The sequence below is a fragment of the Drosophila ananassae genome, chromosome XR (genome assembly GCF_017639315.1).
Source record: "Drosophila ananassae strain 14024-0371.13 chromosome XR, ASM1763931v2, whole genome shotgun sequence".
NCBI lineage: Eukaryota > Metazoa > Arthropoda > Insecta > Diptera > Drosophilidae > Drosophila > Drosophila ananassae.
The window spans coordinates 17,644,832-17,664,442 of NC_057932.1; the positions used below are offsets into that span (position 1 = coordinate 17,644,832).

Below are 19,611 nucleotides of genomic sequence, written 5' to 3' on the forward strand. Positions count from 1 at the left end.
GAAGGGTTTGAAATCGTGGGTGATTTTAATACATTTTTTATAAACTTTGTTCAGAAAGTTAGTTAACTTATAAAATATCATGATTTTTAATAACTAAGACCTGTTTTTAGGCGGAACAATAAAGGATATTAATTTCCCGAGCATTTTGAAGCTTTGAAAAAAATTAAAGCCTACTTATTGGCTAAAAATAAAAGATTTCAAACCTCCAAGAGTTTTTGTCTCAAAATATTACATTTCTGACACATTTAAGGCTTTAAAAAAGTAAAGCCTACTTCTTAAAATAAAAGATTTTAAATCTTAAATTCCCCTTTTTTTTTCTTTCAAAAACCCTGCCTTCATGATTATTTCTCTAAAATAAAGCCAAAAACTCCTACAAAAAACAAGATACTCTCAAAAGACTTCCCTCCATCCGGAAGAACAGCAAGTTCCACCACAAAATAACAACAAAAAAGAACTCTATTAGGAGGAAACGTTCCGAAAAACATATTAACGCTAATTAGATGGCATTAAATCAACTATAAATTACGCCCCGAGTCACGCCTCCTGCCGCCGTATAATTAATGGCTCAACTTTTTCGCGGTTCTTTGAACATTTTTGTGCTTCTCGGTAATTTATTCAGCAATTGAATTGAAAACGAAAATATTCGACAAATAGAAACGATATCGAGTTCGGTTAATTAGCATAAAATGCACTTAAATATTGATTTATTTTTTTTTTATAACAATATAAAATAATTTTTAAAGCAAAAAATGTAAAAGAAAATGAAGAATATTTGTACCTTCGGTTAATGCTGACATTAAAAATATTACGCATACGACACGTGTGACATTTTGCAAGGCAATCTTGACAAGAAGAAAGTACTCCGGGCAGGCTCGGGTGGCCATTTGAAGTATATCCGTAAGATAAAGGCAATCTGAGATGGGTTAGACAAACATATTCTCAGTCTAGAGCAAAAAAAAAGTAAGGAGGGGGCTTACAAAAGGTGAGCCAGGATGGGGAAAGGTGATGGAAGGATGGAAGGATGGGCAGGAATGATAATAAACACAAAACCATTAAAACAAAAAGGACAACCAAGGAGAAGGGAGGCCTGGTGGCTGTGAAGGAATTTAATATATTGCATTGCCAGAGCCGGGGAAACAAAACAAAAAATACAGGACTAGGATGCCAATTGAGGAGGAGAACAAGAAACCCGGGAAGGAAAACAATTCAAAACGAGAAAAATGCAGCTATTTAAATAGTTGATCGCATTGCTGCGTAAAGTTGATGATTTTCTGAATGCGAGCGACTCTGCAAATATTTTAAATAAAAGAATCTTAAATTTTAATTAACCAGCTAGGGGGCCTGTTTAAAAAGTAACCACATTAAAAAGTCATATGGCTTCTTGGGAATATTTTATTCATTCATTTTCACTGAATATCCTTTGTTTTCTCAACATTTTTCTCTCTCTCTTACATTTTTTCCCGGGAAACTCTAGTTTTTACACACTCCACATGTGTGTTTTTCAGTTTTTTTTTTCAAGAAAAAGTTATTATTTTATTTCCGAGAACTTTCATAGCTTCAGAATCAACAAGTTTAAAAAAAATATGAACATGTTTGCTTTTAAAAATATATAAAATTTATCTGCCCTAAGGTTTGAATATTTTTTTTTAAATTAAAAACTCTAAAAATCTTAATAAACTTCATCAGAAAATAACAAAATAGCCTTAAAGGAATATATTTTTCTTCAAAACAGCTTCTTAGCCGGAATTCAAACCAAAAAGCTCTGGAAAATGGCCAAATGCTTTTCTTTGAGCTTTTCACCACAGCCTGTTTTCGCTAAAAGTTCCCCTGGAAGGTCCTGGAAAAGCTTATTGGCGCCAAAAGCGAGAAAAAGAGCTTCCAGTTAAGCTTTTTTCTTTTTGAAACTTTCTCAACAAAAATATTGTTGTTTAGGGTCAGGATTTGAAAATGGAAAAGTTTTTAAAAGTTGAAATAAACAAGAGAGGAGGAAAATGTAAAAAAAAAGAGAGGATGAGTAAAGTGTTTAAACTAAAAAATTAATCAAAAAATGCGAAATATTCCTAAATTCTTAAATTTTAAAGAAAAACAAAGGAAAACCTGGGGAAAAATATATAAAGAAAGTAATGCAATTATAAGAAATTTATTTAAAAGATTATTTTAAAGTTTAGATTTTAAAAAAGGTATAACTTTACAAAATACTGAAATACTAAATAATGTCTCTAAAAATGTCTTTGTCTATCATTATTATCAAGTATTAATTTCTCTATCATAATCCCTTTTCATAAACTTGTTAAAATAATTAAATTAAATTAATAAAACCGTAAATATAATAAATTTACCTCCTTCTACTAATTACTTAACTAACTATTTTCTTAATTTTTCTCTTTTTAGGTAAGTCTTCTATAATTTCCCCACTAATGAATTAACTTTGGTAAGCCTATAGCCTTTAACAAAAATTGAATGTTAAGTTCTCTGGAAAAAAACCCCGTCTCTTTTAAAAAGCGATTATTGCGTATACGCAGTGGTGTGCTCAACTGGTTGGTGGGTGTGGCAAACGCCCCTACTTTTTGGAGGTCCTTTAAGGAAAAAAAAACGCAAAAAAGAAAATAAAAAAGAAAGGAAAACAATCGGCAACACGTAGAACCTTGGCATTTTGTACTCGCCGGTTTTTTATGATTAACTTTTTGATATGTGCACCCCTTTAGCGGCAAGGGGTGAGGTAACTCCGCCCCCTGGGTGGGAGGCGTGGCACATGGCCCACCTGCCGCTTTTGGAAAAGTGCAAACTGCAACTGTGTCAGAGTGTGTGTGTGTTTTTTTTTCGCAACAAAATGAGAAATGAGAGACGCATGCAATTTGTTTGCCATCCCAGTCACGCCCACCGTCCACCGCCCACTGCCCACCGCCCTAACGCAGTGTGGCGCCCATACCAGCGATAGGGGCGTGGCAGTGTATACGCACCGCGGGGAGGGTCGAAAATCTCAAATGGAAAGCGGAGCTCAAAGAGCAGGAAATTGAAAAATATGAAGAGACAGATGCACCAAAAAAAAAATATTTAAAAAAAATATGGGGAGGAAAAATAGCCAAAAAAAATAGTCAGAAAATCTAGAAAAATATTGAACTTTGACATATTTTTTTGGCAGATTTTTGGCCTGAAATTCTAACCATTTTTTAAGAAAACAAATTTTTATTTATTTTATCCCAGAAGCTATTGAAAAAACCCATGCACTTTTTAGATTTTTCCGATAATCTGAAATCCAAGAATCTATCGAAAAAAACCCATTCACTTTTCCGATGATAGTCGAGGTCCTTCAGACCGAATTACATGAAAATACATGGAAATAATAAACGCAAACGCTGGAATATTTTTTTTTTTGCAAATATTTGAGTCACGGCAAAAATCTCTCAAACAAAACAGGACACTTCACAGGACCTTCCACATATACAAAGTTATTTTATATATATATATTTGTATATCTGTATATATCTTATTTCGTATCCGTATCCGTATCCCCATGTCCTGGCTCGTTATCCTGGCTATCTCGGTGGCTGCCCCCCTGGGAGCCATTGCCCATCCATTAGTTTTCTTCTCTTTTTTGTTTTTTTTTTTTGTTTTGTGCCACTTTTCTCTCCTCTTCTATGTTTTTTCCTTTGCTTTATTTTTTTTTGTTATTTTTTTTTATTTTTGTTATTGTTGTTGTGGCTGTTTGTCAAACCAAAAATGGTCGTTTGCTCAGCGGGTAAGGGGGGTTCTACTACAAAGGATAATTTTTTTTTTGGTGGAGTTTTTCTTAATTAAAAAAAAAAAAATAAATATAATAATTTTAAAATTAATAAATATGGACAGTTTTTTTTTGGATTTTTTCCTATTTTTTAAATCATATTGCATTTATTTTATTCTTTTTTTCATAGAAACTTTATAATAATAATTCTATAGAAACTGTTAGATACTCCGAAAAACTCCTAGAACTCCCCTCGCTGACTATAAACTATATTTGAAAAAATTGAAAATGTTTTTTCTATAAAATATAAAAATATTAAAGACAATTCTTTGATAAGAAGAAATTTGAATTTCTTCTAATTTTTTTCCAAAAAACACTCTAGCTCTAAAGTATCTCTCGAGGAACCCCTTGAAACCCCTAGAACCTCCCTCGCTAAGCTGACCCCCTTTTATTTCCATTTCTTGACAGATCTCTTTCGGTAAAAAAAAAAAAAGTCTCTTGATAACATCTGGTTTTGGGGCAGTCATAACCATAATACCCCCAAAAATTATCCTCAAAAAGAAAGTGCTGCCAGAGCACCTGTACTTTTAGAAAACCGAGTCCTTGCGACTCCTTGGAAAATAGATGGAAATTTTTCATTAAAACAAGTGGCAAGTAGAAAGCGGCAAGTGGCAAGTGGCAGGCGGCATCTTTGATGGATAACTCTCGCAGGATAATTGCAATCCGAGCCCGAAGGCTCATTTTAGTCCACTCCGGCCGGCATACTTGACTTTCCACTTTCCACTTTCACTTTGGCTCTAGCGCCGCCTTTGTTTATTTTTATTGGGCCGAAAAGAAATTTGAAACTTTCGGGTGACCCCAGCCTTTGTGTATTTGTGTGCTTTCTTCTTCTCGTGAGGCACCTTCATGAGGCACCTGAGGCACCAGAGGCAACTAAGGCAGCGGCAGCGGCAGTGGCAGCTTAAGAGCTAATAACAAAATGCCAAGCGGCCACTGGCGGTAAGTGCAGCATAAGGTTACCATCTAACCCAACCCTCCCACTTACTGGCCGAGGTTCGGGTCACCACCCCGGCTATGTTGCTGGCCGTCGGGGTCACCTAATCTGGCAATCAAAACTGCCTCGTGCCGTGAAGAGCCAAGCGAAAGCGAGTCCTGTAATTACACGGCCACAAGAGCAGGATATATTTAAAGCAAAATACCATCAAACGACCATAAAATAATAATTGCTGATATTTAAGCATTTTTTTTTAAGGAAAATGTTTATAAATTATGGGCTACGAGGAAACATAGTAATAAGGAGTAAGAAAAAAATAGGGAAATATAAATGAAGCAGCTCTTAAAATCAACAATTTTCATAGATTTAAAGGCTTAATATTTTTTTTTAATTTTAAATACTGGTTTTTATTAAAAATTAAAAAATATTACAGATTTTTATTACATATGTATTTCTTTAAAGAATGTAAAGCTTCATAGGTCTAGGTTATATTCTAGTATAATCTAATAAAAAAATAAGACTAGGAATAGACTCTTTTTTATAATTAATAAGCAGAAGGCCTTCTTGAAGATTAATTTGTTTTTTTTTTCAAAAAAGTTATTTATTTTTTAACCTCCTTCTTGGATCCTCTTCAAATAAAATAATAAAAAAATTTTTAATATTTATTATACTTTTAAAATAATAATATAAAAATCTAACAAAAGGCTAATAAACTATTCTCTAAGAAAGTAAGAATTATAGTAGTAAAAGTTAGTAGTAGAAGTTAGTAGTAGATTTTAGTAGTAGAAGTATAGAAATGAAAACTATTTGAAGAGGAATCCAAAAATGCACTCTAAAAAACGTTTTAAAATTAGAACCAAAATTTCAAAACAAAAAATTGCCAAAAAAAAATCAAAACAAATCGCAGCTAGGATCGACTAATTCCACTTTAGAGTTTCAAGACGACAACCTTACGACTCTGGCTCTCTGCTGCCGCTGCCGCTGCCGCTGTCGCAGTCTCAGTCGCTGCTTAAGCCGCTGCTGGTGACGCTTTGCCGGTGCAGTTGTCCTTCTGCCGGCTACTCGGCCGACAGCGCTGTCGCCGCTCAGCCGCTCTGCCGCCGCGCCCATCACTTGACCCAGCTTTGTTTATTGGGACTCCTTCGAATGCAAATTGGCGAAAAAAATATCGAAGAAATTCCAAGAAAAATGCGAAAATGAAGTTTTCAAGTGCATTGCTCTAAAAAAAAAAAATAAACCGTTATGAGCTGCAACAACAACAACATTCAGAGACATTCTGATAAGAACGCATAGCGGCAGTGGCAGTGGGAGCGACGCCAACTGCGACTGCGACGCGGTAAGAGAGCAATGAGACGAGAAGAGCGCGCAGCTTTCTGCGCAAAAGAGAAACTGTGGAGAGGAAAGCAAATTGCCGCCTTGCTGCCCTCTCTCTCCGGCGGCTCTCGCACGCTGCCAAACAATAAATAATAGTAGAAATATAAACCTAACGATAATAATAAATAACCCCGAGTTTATTCTGTCCGATAAGAAAGTTCGGAGCCAAAAACAAAACAAAAAATAGCAAAACTTTTCCCCAAAAATTTTCAAGTTTATTAAAAGTTTCTTAAAAGTAATGCAGCTGCCGCTCTCACGGCGTCTTTTACTATTTTGCGCACTTCATTCAGTAGTAAATGGGGAGTGTTTCGAATCGAGAACTAGGATACCCTAGAAAGTAGCCAAGGGATTAATTAATAGTAGAGATTTATATATTTTTTATTTTGCAATTTTAGATTTAGCTTTTAGTTCAAAAATCATTAAAGTTTGTGGTAGAAATTATATAGAACTGATCTCTTGAGAAATCTCTCTAGTTTTAATATTTTTTTAGATTTTATAACAAAATTATTATCAAAACTATCTATTCTATATATATCTTACAATTTTCTTAAATTTCAAATTATGAGGCATCTTCTCAAAATAATATTTTAGTTGATTTTCCCAGATAAATATTTTTCAAAATTTAAGTAGGAATTCTTAGTAATATTTTAGTAATATTAGTAGTAATTATTTATTATCTTTTAAGAAATTATAAATATATAACTTAAAAAATATCTAAAAAATATAGTGTTATAAAGTATATGATTTCTTATAAAAGTTTCAGAAGTTTTAAAAATTAAATATTTTATAAAAAATCAACCAAGCTAAATTGATTAAAAGCTAGTTCTCAAAATTTGACTTTAAATTAAAGCAAGAGTCTTGATAAAAAAAAAATAATCTGATAAGAAACCCTGCCAAATAAATCACCTTCCAAAGCATACCCCAAAAAAGGCAACTAAAGGGTGAGGGCGTCGCTGCCGACGTTGGCTTCGCTGCCGGCTTTGCTCGGCCTTCACGCAGCTTCCGTTGGCGTGCTTTTTTGCCCTTCCGCGGCGTCCTCCGCTGCCGCCCCCTCCCCCACTACCGTTAGTTGGTTCTAGGCTGGCTCTCTCTCTCTCTCTCTCTCTCTCCCTACAGCCCTCGGCTCTCTCACGGCGAGAGAGAGAGCGTGCTGGACACTGCTGGCTTGCGCCGCTGCCGCTGCCGCTGCCACGAGCAGCGTCGACGGCGACGTCGCGTGAGAGTGGAAAGCGGTGCCAAAAAGCAATTGTGTTTACGTTTTTCTTTTCAATTCAAATTTCGAACTCCGACGCGAACAACGGAGCCGAGAAACAAGAGAACCGAAGACGAGATTCCAGACGCCTGTTTCGGGGAAAGCACTCTGGCCAGAATAGTAAAGATCGCCGGATAGTTTTTGGGACGGAATTTGGGAGGGATTTTCCGGCTTATTTTTTGCCAATCGGAGGTCGGTTGGATAATCGGATAAACGCGAATAAAAGGAGAATAAAAAGCGAATAAAAATCGAATGAAAAGCGGATGAAAAAATCTCCAAAATTCCGTACCAAAATCGAAATGTTTACAAAAAAAAAAAATAAGCATCGCGTCGCATGTGGCAGAGTGGCAGTGTGTGAGTGTGTGTGTGTCGCGTCTTCTTCTTAAAAAAATAAAATAAAAATAAAAACATCATTTAGAAACAATAACAATAACAACAGAAAAACAACAATAATAAAAATATAAAAAAAAATAGCAATCACAATAATCGTAAAATATTACACACTCGCTTACACACACACACTCGTCTCTGTTGTCGGTTTTCTTTCTCTTTCTTTTTTTTTTTGTACTTTTTTTTTATAAATTTTTTTTCAAGTGCTATTCGCACGTGTGCAAAATATTCCCGAAAACAACAACAAAATAATACATCCCCAAGGAGCAAAGGAGACAGGGCGACGATAAAGAGCTCTCCAATAACGTGCGACAGAGCGAGAGAGTGTGAGGGAGAGGGAGAGTGACGCGCGAGAGGGAGAGCAAGAGCGGGCTGCTGGCAGCCGGCGGCTGTAAATTACATAAAAAAAAAATAACAAAAAAAAAACAAGAAACAAAAATAATAATAATAAAATAAGCAGCAGAAGCAAAAGCCACGATAACAGTGCGAATGATAAGAGAAATGTGAAATTCAAAAAGCAAAAAACAACGGAAAGCAAGAAGGAAGGAATGAAGGAGAACGGCAGAAAAACAAAAACTAATCAAATCAATTGTTTAAAATAATTAATACAGGAAATAGAAATTAACTAAAAATAACAAAACAAACAAAAACTGGACAAATTTAGTAAAGGGCTTAGTTCAAAAAAATTAAAGTTAAAAATATAACTTAAACTAATGAAATTTCTATAGAATTACATTTTTAAAATATCTACTAGAAACTTAATTAAATTAAAAAAAAAATTTTAAAGCCTTACTTTTATTAGTTATAAAGCTAAAATAAAAACTGGACTAAAACTATTAAAAACTAAACTAAAAACTGCCAAGTTTGCCAAAGAAAATATTTAAAATATTTACTATAAACTCAACAATGAAGTTTAAAAAAAAACACTATTTGACTCTAACTTCTTGCTAAAACTTGTGGTTTTTTTTTTAAATTATAGCTTTCTTTATTTTAAAAATGCTTTTTAGATGTTTTAGAGAGATACCATAAAAAAAGGGAATTTTTCAGAACTTAAAAATATCAGAAACTGTTCGAAAATCCTTAGAAAACTGGCCTAATACTTGTTAGATTAATTTTTTAAACAAAACTGTCTTTCAAATCTTTCAAAAATAAATCATTCTGAGAAGTAAAATTATATTCTTCAAAACCTCTTATATCTCAAAAATAGGTTTTCTAAAAACTTTTATTTAAAATATCTCCAAAATAGTTGCCCAAAACCCAAAATAAATCTTGTTTTTCAAATTCCAGAACAATTAATTAAAGTTAAGACTGAAAGAATAAAATAATTAATAAAGTGACAAATAAATAAAAAATATAAAAAACTACAAATTAAAAAAAAAAAAGCTACAAGACAAGACACAATAAAAAAAAAAACAAAAAAAGTCTAACAACAAATGAAGGCGCCACCGCGACGTCGACGCAGCGCGCTGCCCGCGTGAGCAGAGCGCTCCTGTGGCTGCGAGTGTGTGTGTGTGTGGGTGTGTGTGAGGTGCTGGCAATGTCCTTGTTGCTGCTTAGCTTGTATGTGTGCGTGTAAGTCGGCGGCAAAAAAGTATCTGAACTGGCGGCCAAAAGTGACGACGACGTCGACGTCGCCGTTGCAGCGCAGTCGCCGCCGGCAGGAGCGGCAGCAGCAGTCGCAGCAGCAACTACTCCAACAACAACAGCAACCACACAAACCACCACATTAGCAACAACAACAACAACAACATACAGATCAAGGAATTTGTTGAAAGCCACCGCCAAAGTGAAAAAGAAGAAGAAGTGGAAGCAAATATCCTTCGTGGACGATCAGCAGCGCCTGAAGAAGGCAGCAGCGACTGCAACGCCGACAGCGACGTCAGCATCGGTGGCTGAGCAGCAGCGCAAGCGTTCCACCTGCAGCGCCCCGCCCGCCCTCGAGAGTCACGCGCCGCGATTAAAAAAATTTTTGAAATCTGCCAACGTCGAAGCGGGCAGCGCCGTCGGCGGCTACGCGGCAGGACGACGAAAATCATCGGCCGCCTCGATCATCGCTGCGGCAGCGGGATTGGATCTGTGCCGTGATCGGGACAAGGAGCAGCGTGAGCAGCGCAGCAGCAGCGCTGCCACCGAGGAGAATTCAAGCGCCACACTAACAGGCGGCTGTGGCAGCGGCAGCGGCGTCGGCAGCAGCAGCGGCGCTGGTAATACTTCGACGTCGACGTGGTGCGGCAGCATCAATTTTTTGGTGTATATGGTGTGCTCGTTCTGCTGTTGCTGCTATAATTTTCGTAATTCGCCATCCAGGTGAGAGGGGGGGAAGCGATTTAATATCGATAGTTATCGGGGTTATCGATATTGGTCATTAGAGAGTTTAAAATAAGTTTTAAAATCCGATTTTGTGGCTTCAAAAGTTTGTTTTCTCAATTATATTGAAGTTTTTGAGGAATTCTTTAGGCTTGTCTATCGAAAAGTAATCGATATACATCGAAAAATTATATTTTTCAAGATAAATTGTATTTTTTTTTCGATTATGATAACATTTAATAATTTTTTAAGCATTAGTAATGATTTTGCTTCATTAAACTGAGGCTATCGAAGTCTTAAGAAGGCTTATTTATCGAAAAATTATCGATATAAATCTAAAATTGATCAATTTCAAGGTTAGGAGTATTTTTGCTTTCGATTTTTTAGGTTCTAAACCCAAAACTCTTATTTTTCCTATCAAAAATAATTATAATTAATGGATTTCTTTAGAAACCTACATCTCAAAAGACCAAACAATTGATTATATAACACTCTAATAACCCTTTCCTATGAATATCCTCAAAAATTATATACTTCCCGCTCAAATAGATCATTAAACCCATTTTATGACGCCCCTCGTAGTCAAATTGGTATCTTCCATGGGAGATATCTTTTCTGCATGTTGGAAATAGAACAAATAATATTTCCCTATTTTTTTTTTTTTTCATCGCATATCGCTGACTAGGGAGTACAGGTACCTGTAATTTCCACCCCAGAGAGATCTCTCTCCGGCGATATCTATAATTAAGTTGTTAGAATTCTATTCATAAACTATACCTCAGGCGGTGGGTTGTGCCATTTGTTAAATAAAGCATGACCGGGTCCGGGTGCTCCATGCAAAGCGTACTTATCTAACAAAAAATACAATAATAATAGAAGACTGGGTTTTGGTATTAGATTAGAATTATTAGATGCTCTATAAGGTACTCTACGGGGTTCTATGAGAGTTTTAGAGTAGGTATCAAAATAAGTAGTTGATATAATACTGTTCTAGAGGGGTTTTAATAGTAAAATTTATAAATAATAATATATGAACTAAATAATATACTATATACTATAAAAAAACTATATAAAATACTGAAATACTATACTATATACCAAAAAAATACTATACAAACGTATATAAGAGTAGTTATCATAATAAGTAGTTGATATAAGCCTCTAAGAGGATAATTCTAAAGAGGTTTTAATTCAAAACTATCTATAATAATATATAAACAATATAAAATACTGTAAAAATATATAATATACTGTTAAAATACTGTATAAAATACTATAGTAGTTACTATATAAGAGTAGTTATCATAATAAGTAGTAGATATAATCCTATTCCAAAGAGTATTTAATTCAAAACTAAATATATTACTATTACTATTCTATATAAAACTATAAAAATACTCTATAAAATACTATACAATACTAAAATACAATTCTTTATAATCCTATAAACCATTTTAGAATAAAATATTGATAAAATGTTTTAAAATATATTTATGTATATTTTTTCTGTTCTAAATACTCTTCTAACTAGATATACCCCCCTTTTAAAGTATAGAGTAGAAAACTTTGAAATTGCAGTAAATTTTTTGATAGCACACGATCTCGCGTGGGGAATACAAAATGCGAATAATAAATAATAAATAATAGAGCCAGAGCCACGAGGATCAATCAGAGCAGGGAGAAGAACGATCCAGTCCATGGATCCAGTCCAATGGATGTCATGTGCGATCCATTACGTATTATTATTAATAATTTCTAGACAGAGTCATGAGTCTATTTAATTGCTTTCTTTGATGATTTTGAGAAGAGATGAATGTGAAATACTATATTTTAGAGCATAATTTCCCTCTCAAACCTGATATCAATGGGAATTATTAATAATCAAAAATAAAGCAGGGATGGAGGGAGAATCTAAATGCGGATTTCATAATCCATTAGGCATTCGCTTTATATTGATTTGGTAATCAGGAACTAACTCAATTACCAGTTGATTTTCCAGCAAATAATCGACCCAGGACATTCCAATCAGAGACGACGAGCCGAGACTCCTTCGACTATCCCTGACTGACCATTCCGCCGCGTTATCCTTCGACTCTCACTTGGGTCTACTTGGGACGCTTGGGACTAATTATTACTCTTACCATCCTGGCATCCTGCCATCCTTGCCATCCTTCCCATATATCCTTCAAAAATCATCCAAGGGCTAGAAAGAGACAGGACAGGGGCTGTCGTCCTGTCGTCAAGTGGTTGTCGGTGGGAGAGAGAAAGAGAGTGAGAAAGAGGGCAGATTAAGGACGAAGAAGAAGCTCAGAGGCTGCTGCTCAGGTGACTCTGCCAGCGCAGGCAGCGGCAGAAGCAGCAGCAGAGCTTCTACTTCTTTATTTTATTTTATTTTTATTTTTATTATTTTTTTTTCGGTGGCAGGCCCAGCCAGGCAATCAAATTTTAGGCAAAGATTAGAAGGCGGCAAGGTCAAAGTTCAAGGTTGTCGATTAACAAAAAAAAAAAAAAGAAAAGAAGAAAGAGCTCTCCTTCCAGTTTGTTTTATTTATTTGTCATCTGTTTGTTTCACATTTGGCAATTAGCATTTAACGCCTGCTGCCTCAACTTAATTGCCCAAAATGTAAATCTGCAACAAGAGTAACAAAAATAACAGACAAACAGTAACAGAAACAGAAATACAAACAAAAAACCTCAAAAGTCTCGCATCTGAAACCCAAAAAAGGAAGGCCTGGAATGCCAGGAAATCCTTTAAGAATCCTCAAAGTAAGCCTCCTACACCCACATTCTAAGCACTTTTCTCTTACTTTTGACTTCAAAGGGGAGTTTTTTTTTAATAAATATATTTAAATATTTATCTTGAATATTTTTAGAGTATTTTATATATAAATATATTTAAATGGTGGGTTTTGAGAGGGTTTTAATTCAATTTTAATAAATAATAAGCATTTTCGATAGATTTCGATTTCTTTTTCGATAAATTGCTGATAAATCTGGGCAACCCTAATTTCGATTAATCTTTAATTAATCGAATAGTGTTTTTTTTTATAGTACTAAGAAAATAAAAAATATTCAAAGATATTGCAGTTTTTATATGGTAAATTTTACATATTTAATTTAATTGTATAAAAATATTTATAATCCCTACTAATTAAACTATTTTCTCTTCTCTATTTATAGGTAAGTCGATTGAATCCAACTACCATCATTTGATTTATAAAATCACTTAACTTGGGTGAGCTTATTTCGAAAAAGAAAAATAATCTAAAATTTTTAAAGGCCAATTATTTAAAACTAAAAAGCCAAGGACTCTCTGGTATTTTATCTAAATTTTTTTTCAAGGGCCTTCCACTCTCTGGCACCAAAAATATAAATACTATCTATATTCTATATATTTTTTGTAGCTTTATTCATAAAGGGCCCCCAGGAGGGGCCGGTCTCTGCTTTCGACAGGTGCCTCTATCCGTATTGTTGGTCTTTACTCATTTTTTTTTGGATTTCTGATAAGAGAGCATTGTTGTTGTTGTTGGGCTGGCTGGCTTCTGATAAGAATCCAAAGAGTCGGCACGCTTTGTAGAATCCCAATGAAAGCCCCCAGAAAAGCAAATAAATTCGAGGCTATTGTCGTTTTTATTTTTTATCACATGCGATAAAAATGGGGGAAGGGAGAAGCAGCCGGAGCAGGCGGAGATTAGCAAAAAATACAGGTTAACCCACAAGGGGGCTTTGATCTGAAAAGGAATATATATATTTCGTAAGATATATATAGAATTAATATATAGTTTTTATATGAGAATTAATTATAATTGAAAGGTTAAAAAAGGTGTTGAAGAAAACTTTGTATTTCAAAGTTATTAAAATACAGCTTCAGTAATAAAATATAATTACTGAAAAAAAAAGAGTCAAGGAAAGGATATATTTATATAGAAAAAATATAGAAAAATGTTAAGGGGTATATGATAAGGATGAAGGATGTAGAATCTACAGTTTCTGAAGATCCTTAAAGATCTAGTCCTTATTATAGGTAGAACCTATAGTTTCTTAAGATCCTAAAGATACAGTCCTTCCATAGACTATCATAGTAGAGATTTTTTGGAGAAGACTTCGTTTCTTTAGATCTTAAAGATCCTAAAAATGTGGTCCTTCTCTAGGTTATCAGAATAGATCTATAGAGAAGATATATATCTATAGATCGATCTGAAACAATAGTTCTAGAATCTATTAATTTCTGTTTCTAGATTCTGTTTTTTTTTTGCTAAAAATCTTAAATATCTATCCCTAAGAGATCTATGGAGATTACTAATATTTTCTAAGGATTCTGAAGACTCTTAAAGATATAGTACCTCCATAATAGATCTGCAGAGAAATCTTCTAAATCTTTTTAATAAAAATCTTCTAGAATCTTCTTTAAAATAAAAATATAATTAAAATTATAAATCTTCTAGATCACCTTTTGAAAAACTCTCTTAAAACTCTCTCAAAAAATATAATCTTTTTTACCCCTTTTTCGATTTAAACTCTCCATTTAGTTAAAAAAAATTAGTAAAAAATACAATTATTCTCTTAAAATAGCAATTAAATCTCTCTCTCTGACTTGATGGCCGACTAGAGCGCCCGGCTTATAACACATTAAGCTGCAAAAATATGACAGCCAATTTATGGGATATTATGCCACAAAAAAAAGAGAGAAATAAAAAACAAAATGGAAAGAATTGCCAGAAAAAATCGCACATGTGTGTTGTTTACATGCAGATTTTTGTATGCAGATTTTAACATTTTTTTGCTTTGTATTCCCCGAGCGCCGATTTAAAAGTCCCCCCCCCCTGCCTGTTGTTGTTTTAAAATACATATAAATATATCTTTTAAAATATTAAAAAAAGGAATAAAAATAATAATTATTAAAAAAGAATACAAAATAGAAGGAAAGACGACAGAATGTCTGCCAGTTCTGCTTGTAATTGGATTTCCGTTATTCTGTCGCTATGGCTGAGGGAGGGGGAGGGGGGGGAGAGAGAACGAAAGTGCAAGTGAGATGGAGCGAGTGTGCAAGAGAGAGATAGAGAGAGAGAGAGGGACATCAGCGGCAGCTGTTTGATGATGAATCTCAAGTCGCCGTCTCATTACAACTTTCAATTTCAATTGTCAAGTGTTTTCTTCGCCGCTCTCCTCTCTCTCACACTCTCTCTCTCGCGCGCGCTGCTTCTATTGCTTCTGTTTTCCACCTGCCCGCCCCCCTCACGCATGTTTTGCACTCAGAGAAATCGGTTCTTCATAACACTATTATAATAAATAATTAAAAATAAAATGTTTGAAAAAAAGGCATTTGTTTCAAAAACTTTATTTATTTCTAGTTTTATAAAGAAAGTTTTACAATTTATGATATTTATTTTAATAAATAACAGATGCTTTTGAGATTTTTTAAATATTTAATAATTATTTTCTTTTTATTGTAATTATTTTTTTTTTATATAAATCTTAAAATAATATATTTATAACATTTTCTTGCTCCATTTTTAGTTTCTTTCAGTGTTTAAAGTCACAAATACACTTTTATTATTTTGTTTTTTTTGAGATTTTATAAAATATTTCTTTCTTATGAAACTGAAACTTAACAAAAAACAACTTTTTCGAAGGTTTCTTTCTGAAAAACTTTAGAAAACCTTTTCCGAAAACTAACAAAATTAACATACATAAATTTTAAAACTAAAACTATTAATATTAACTTTAAAATTATTAAAAATTTAGTTTCAAACTCATACTTTTAACAAAAATTATATTTTTTCTACTAATTTCAAATTTCTTCCTCCACTAAATACCATTTAAAATAAAGTTTAAAAAATTTTGCATAACACTGCCACCCCCCACCCCCCGATTTTGTTTAGTGCATTATCCCTCTCTCCGATTCTCCATCTCGCTCGCACCCACGCAGGCTTCTCTGGCTCGTTCGCCTTCGCCTCAATCTCGATTCTCAATTCGTTTTTCGCCTCGCTTCGCTTCGTTTCGTACAGCGCTCTGCCGCTGTTGGCGCCGCTGCCGGGCACTGTGATAGCGGCAGAGCAGCGTGCGCTTCAGCGGCAGCGACGCTGGCTTCGTTTTCGTTTCGTTTCGCTTCCATCATCATATAACAGCGTTTGGTTCTTTCTCGTTCTCGTTCTTTCGCCCGTTCGCTGCTTTTCGCTCCGCACACAGAAAATTCGCTTAAAAATTTCGAGTCGCGCAAAAAATATCATCGCGGAATAAACAATTTTGTTTGTTGACTTATTAAAATGCAGCATAATTGCAGCAAATAAATGCCGGGCGGTATCAAGTGTGCATAATAATAACGGTAACGGTAGCTAGTGACAAAAAAATCAAAAAGAAAAACAAAAACAATAAAAAGGTGTCCAAAAAATACCAAAAATATAAAATAAAAGAGAAAGAAAAATACAAATAAAATGAAAATAAATAAATACGCGAAGAACTAAAAAGCGAAAACAAGTGGAACGGACAAATAAACAAAACACACACAGAGAGTAAGAGAGAGAGAGGGAGAGAGGAGCGCCAGTGTGCAAAAGAGAGGGCGAGTGGGGGTGGTTAGGCCGTGGGTGCTGTAATTAGAGCAAGGGAGAGGGAGAGAATGCAACATTAACATTAAAATGAATAAATTAATTTAATAATTATTACATTTCTTGAAAATCAAATAAAAATAGCAAGAAAATAAAGTTTTTCAATTAATTGCCATGTCCCTGTGCCATTAAAAAAACAAACAAACAACAACAGCCATAACCACAGCCCAGAGTGGCAAAATAAATAAAATAAATAGAAAAATTTAACGAAAATCCCACCGACCAAATTAAAAAAAAGAAAAATACAAAAAACGGCACCCAAAAAAAGCATTTTTTGGTTCGCCGGCCGCACGAAACGGCGCCAACGCCGACTGCGCCGCTGACGGCGACTGCAGCGCCGGCGTTGTGCCGACTGTTGATTTTTATCAGAGCAGCAACAAAAACCACAATAACAACAACACTTGCCACACATTCTGAATGGAAAATCTTTATTTCTTTTTTTGCGCAAAAAAAACATTCATTAATGTTTGTTTTTAGTTTTTTTTTTTTTGTAAATTAAAAAAAACTAGTCAGTCGCGTGTTCTTTAATGTTTTTGTTGTTTGTTTGTTGTTGTTGTTGTGTTATGTGTGCGTGCGATAAGAAATGCGTTAAAAATCGTATATTACTTTGTCACTCTATTTACCTTTATGTTTCTTGTTATATTTGTAAGTAAATAATACCAGTTACACACTGAAAAAAAAACACTAGAACTCTAGAAGAAATATTCTATGAAAATTAATATTTTTTATTCCATTTTGTTGACCTTTTAATTTATCACAACAATTATTTATCAGTTTATCAGGGTTAACCGAAAATAAAAAAAACGTTTTTAGTTATTTTTCTTATCTGTATAATTTTTTTCTCGGTTTTCTTGGTTACTTAAATTTTTTAAAATAAATTTTAGTAAGAAAATGATTAAAATTTTGATAAGATAGGGGAATATTTTGAATCAGGAAAGGGGAGAAAAGATTTTTTGTGGCTTTTTTTTAATAAATATAAATAGTAGAACACGTTTTATTATTTTCCTTCTATCGGTATATCGATTAATATCGATTAGCGAGATATTAACATAATTTTAATATTTTGCATAAATATGTTCGAAAGTGAAAAAAGAATCTTATTCCAATAATAAAATTCAAATAATATCGATTAAAAATATAAATATTTAAGTATCGATAAATATCGATTGGCAATTACTGCAATTTATTCAACTTTTTAAACTAGGAAGGGAAGTAGGCATTTTAAAAACATTCCATTTAAGAGTATGTATATCGATTAATATCGATTAGCAAATATTACCCTTTATTTGCAGATTTAAATCGATTATTTACCCTTAATTATCCTAAAAGCCATTTATTTAGGAGTATTACAAACTTTTCCCTTCCACCAATCTCCTGTTGTGGAAATTTTCCAGGAAAACTTGTACTTTTCTCTCTGGCCGCCCTCCCCAGGCTCCGCCACTCATCCCGCTTACTTTATTTTCTATTTCAACTAATTTGATATCATTTCTTTAGTGTCTCCATCTTCCTTCCATAGTCCTCTTTATTTTCATTTTCATTTTTTTTATTTTTTTTTTTATTTTTTGTCGTGTTGTGTTGTGCATTCAAACGAAAACGAGAACGAAAATCAAATCAAATCAAATTGAATTTTCAGCTCCCGGTTTTCTACGCGCTCCGCCCACTTTCTTTAGACTTTCTGCCATAATGCCCTTTCCCTTTCTCCAACTAACAGGCTATCTCTGTCGCCTGTTCATTGGGCAGAAGAAGAGGAAAATGAGAACGTGAGCCGGCGACTAGGATGCTTTTCTCACAATTTTCACAGAAAAATTTAACTCCATCTCGGCCTTCGCGCCTTGATTTCTTAAATGTAATTTAGCATGGGTCCGGTTTTTTGAAGGGGGCGGTGTCAGGACATGGGGGGGGGGGGGGGGGATTCTTGGGATCCCAGGATTCTAGAGTCCTGGGGTCCGCCTCCCGCCTCCATCTCAACATTTATTCTATTTATTTGCAAGGCGAAATTCTATTTGCTGCTTGGCTTGGCCGGCGAATCAAATCGAAATCAAAGCAAAAATTGTAAACAAACCCGGCCAGTTGGACATTTTCGTTTTGCATAAAGTTTAAATAACTTTCCAGCAAAGTAAATCAAAAGTTTGTGCCAACAAAAGTCAAATAGGACGGGAATACCCTTATGATTCTCAACTGCGAGTTTCTTGGATATTTTTTAGGGATTTTTTAATGATATTTCTTCAGAATGTATATATATTTTCCATTTCTGTTGATATTTCTACAATATATATATTAAATTATAATTTTTACAAATGTTTAGATACTTTTTTTCACCAAAAAAATCAAATTAGACCAGAAACATTCTTATAATTCTCAACTAAGAATTTCTTAGATATTTTTTAAGGCAATATCTCTTGATATTTCTTGAAAATATATATATATTTTCCATTTCTGCTCATATATATACAAATTATATATATATTTTCAGTTTATACAAATATTTATGTGCTTTTTTCCACCAAAAATGTCAAATTAGACCAGAAATACCCTTATAATTCTCAACTTAAAATTTTTTAAACATTTTCAACTAGATCTCTTAAAAATATATATACACTTTGTGTCACTTGGGTGGCCCCAGTTCGCGACATGTTGAATAATATTCTCCCGGGCCTGTCACACATTAAATGGGCTATAATTCCGTATCGTAGTGCTAGTCACGTACTTCCTATTAATAAACCGCCCAGACGAGCCAATGGAATTCCGATGCGTTTTTCTATTTTATTTCGTGTTTGTATTTTAATGGCCACAATTGTGAATTTAACTATTAAAATACTATACATTCTTTTTTCTCATTCGATTTATTATGTGAAACTATTTAAATGCCCGGGAGTGTTGTGGAAAATACACTGCACTACCTCACGGCATGATGGGAATATTATTGGAGGGCAAAGTTCAAGTGATCGGATCTGATCAGATACGATTT

The 19,611-nt window shown here is 34.1% G+C and overlaps 1 protein-coding gene and 1 long non-coding RNA gene across 11 annotated transcripts in view; both read left to right on the forward strand.

Annotated features, from left to right (window-relative positions):
- The window catches only part of LOC6502358 (cAMP-specific 3',5'-cyclic phosphodiesterase), a 193,267-nt gene that overhangs the window by 117,048 nt on the left and 56,608 nt on the right, over positions 1-19,611 (forward strand). Inside the window, exon 1 of one of the 9 annotated variants that reach the window (XM_001967498.4) lies at positions 16,012-16,550. The exons of 6 other annotated variants lie outside the window; for them this stretch is intronic. The gene's annotated coding sequence lies outside the window, so the exon portion shown is untranslated. Of the gene's footprint in view, positions 1-16,011; positions 16,551-19,611 lie in introns of those variants that run through there. 2 more of the 9 variants (XM_032452067.2, XM_044717373.1) reach the window with 2 other exon arrangements.
- Positions 6,832-9,519, forward strand: LOC123257622. 2 transcript variants are annotated; one of them, XR_006507739.1, is made up of 2 exons: positions 6,832-7,533; positions 9,019-9,519. It is a non-coding gene; the product is annotated as an uncharacterized LOC123257622 (long non-coding RNA). The 2 variants fall into 2 exon arrangements; XR_006507738.1 differs by having other exon boundaries at positions 6,832-7,461.